Genomic DNA, 2,948 nt, shown 5'->3' with positions numbered 1-2,948 from the left:
TTTAAAATAATTTTTCCTCATAGATAACCTGGAGGACTGGATGTTGTTGGATAATGTTATCAATTCAATCATTCAGTAGCCTGAATAGGGTAGGGAGGGAACGGGGTCACATGTGGGTTAGGAAGGGGGGAAATTTATACGTTTGTCTCAGAAGTTGTGTTTCCACTCTTTGCTGAAATTATTGTACCTGAGGCCAGATATTTTACATTTGGCATTTTGTTTAGCCCGACCACTAACTCCAAGTACACAAGGTGGGTATAGCTTTCTCTAGGATCTTCCCCAGAGATTTTACCCTCCAGACTGGGAGAGTGACTTGTCATTTTGGAGGGCTGTCCCTCTACAATGTTCCCAATTATTTCTATTGTAATTTGGGAATGCATTTTAATGTATCGGGAGGAAATGGCCAAGAAGGTAAAATTTTGGACGAGAGAAAGCTTGGAGCGAGCTTCATGGGCCTCCCTGCTCCATATACGCTGCAGTTAGAGCCCGTACAAATGTGCCTTCACAAGGAGTGACCTTCATCTTTCTCCACCATCCTTCCTGCTCTGTCAGAGTGAGATTGAGGGTCCTGCCTCCTTCCCCATTTCAGGAAATGTTTCTCCAGGTCAAAATGCGTCCACTCTGCTATCGAGAACCCAGGCGCAGCAAGCTGAGTTGCTGCACAGTTTTCTGCTGTACCCAGGGCTTGCTTTTCCCACCTGCCCCAGCCTCTGAATCCACAGATCCATCCATTGCTGCACTCACCTCTTGCCCTCATCCCTCATTATTAGGGATTGCTGGTGAAACTTGTCAAGATTTGCTTTACTCTCTTCCTGTAACCCTGTACTTCCAGGGAAAACTGAATTGTTTTTTAGTGAGATCTTCTGATCCTGTTTATCCTTTTACCTTATAGGTCAGATAATCTTCCTTGTTTGTTGACAACATGCCTTACTTTCAGTACTGAGGAATTGTTTCCTATATTTTACTTTTATGATTTTGTCTGTGTCTGGGAAGAGATTTGAAACTAGTTGTTCCACTGTTACCTTCCCTAGAATTTAAAAGATTAAGAAGAATTTTTACATAAATTGCAGTTCATCTCCTTTTTAAGAATAAGAAAGATTTCTTTTCAAATTCTTCTCAGCATGTGGCTTAGCGCATTCATTTTCAATTGATTTATATTAGCTTTCTTTAGACTTGCCCCCCCCCCCAATTTGGGAGTACTTGGTTTTTATTTTTTTGAATAGTATTTTATTGGTAAGTATATGATTTCAGTGACAATAATAAATTCACTTGAACAGGAGACAATAAGCAAGTCAAAGAATAAATGCTTGCTAATCATTGTAAAATTTGTGTCCATTACGGCCTTCAGGTAGAAATCCAAATCACTCAGAGGCCAAATCTTAAAGAAGACACATCCTCTTATTAGTCTACATGGAATAGGTTCAAAGTACTTGCAATCTGTAGAATTGTGTAGATTACCACCTTCTAACCAAACATGATCTATTGGCATATAATTATAGCTTTTAAAGAAACCTGATGGACTGTTGCTGGGGATTTTGTCTCCTTTCAAACCAATTACTCTTTTACAAAAATTTGATTTTGGATCACTTGGGCTTTTTGCAATCACAGTGTCACCTTTTTGGATGTCATAAAAATGTCAGTTAAGATTCTCTGCAAATTTGCAAATATTTTAACATCTGAATTTTGAATTGTAGGCTCCATTGATAGTCCAGAATACATGACAGCACCACCAACATGTTCAAAAACACAATGAGCTACACAGTTATACTGAACAGTATAGCCAACAGTTGAAGGGTTTTTCCCAGAAGACCATGAAGCAGAGACTTCATGTAGACTCTGCCACCATTGGCCATAACTCTATTCTGCAATACATTCAATTTTTCAAGTAGTTGCAGGGCTTCTAAAAATAAACATCTAAAGCATGTCTCAAAACATATATGGGTGATGTGTATTTTCAGGATTTCTCTGGCCCCAAAGAGACCCAGGAGGCTCTCATCCAGGACTCAGGTGGTCCTTTCTCAGGAGGCTGGTCCTCCACAATGCTCTAACCATGATAGCTCTGAAGAGGTTAGTTGTGTGCCTGAGGGAAAGGAGAGAGATTGCAGTGAGTAGGCATGTTTGCAACCACGCTTCTCCCTGGGCCACTTGTTGGGGCTGATGGATGGCAGAACCATCAATAAAGTGCTTGGCCTCACTCCCCTCCATACTCTCAGGGTTCCAGGCCACACGTCCTACTCATTTACAGACACAATTTGTTTTGTAGATGATCTCTGGCAAAATTTTATCTCCCTGGCTTCCCTGTGCCCTTGACATTGCTATTGGGTATGTTCCCCCATCCATCAGATAATTAATATCCAAAAAGGGAAACAAATCTGAAATACAATTGGGAAGATATATCTACTGATATAATACAAAAGCAAATATAAAAGATTTTTGGATTATCTTTGCTGCTGTACATCATTGTTAGCGTAGATGATGTGTTAGCTCTAACAGTGTTGACTTGTGCATTATTCTATAATTCTTCGCCCCTATTTCTGAAGTAAATTCCTTACTGAAATGATTTCATGTACCGGCAGTAACATTTCAGCTGCTTTCAACACGGCACCTTAGCTGTCTTTCTGAGTGTTATCTCTTAACCATTCCTACCAAATGAAATTTAGATTTTGAATGTTATTATATTTGCATCATTTTAAAGCTTTTTTCTATAAAATGTATGCATTCTAACTTATTTTGTAAGGAATTAGGAGTGGGGTCCTAGTTTAGAACATTTCTATTTCTTTCTGACATTTAGTAAGCTGTTACAGAAAACTGATGATGGTAGCTTACTGTCTTCAAGTTACATCAGTTATTTAGTGAATTGAATGAGAATACATTAAGCTTAATTTTAGAATGTTCCTTCTTATAAATGTATCATGTACGTCATAGAGACTTACCAGCCCCACTAATGT

The 2,948-nt window shown here is 39.0% G+C and overlaps 1 pseudogene across 1 annotated transcript; it reads right to left on the bottom strand.

Moving 5' to 3' along the window:
- Positions 1–1,310: 1,310 nt before the first annotated feature.
- Positions 1,311–1,853, bottom strand: LOC307190434 (mitochondrial inner membrane protease subunit 1-like; annotated as a pseudogene). Its single transcript has one exon. The product of its transcript is annotated as a mitochondrial inner membrane protease subunit 1-like (transcript).
- Between the last annotated feature and the right edge of the window lie 1,095 nt (positions 1,854–2,948).

Source organism: Stenella coeruleoalba (genome assembly GCF_951394435.1).
Source record: "Stenella coeruleoalba genome assembly, chromosome: 8".
Taxonomy (NCBI): Eukaryota; Metazoa; Chordata; class Mammalia; order Artiodactyla; family Delphinidae; genus Stenella; species Stenella coeruleoalba.
This window is presented reverse-complemented; position numbering and strand designations above follow the sequence as displayed.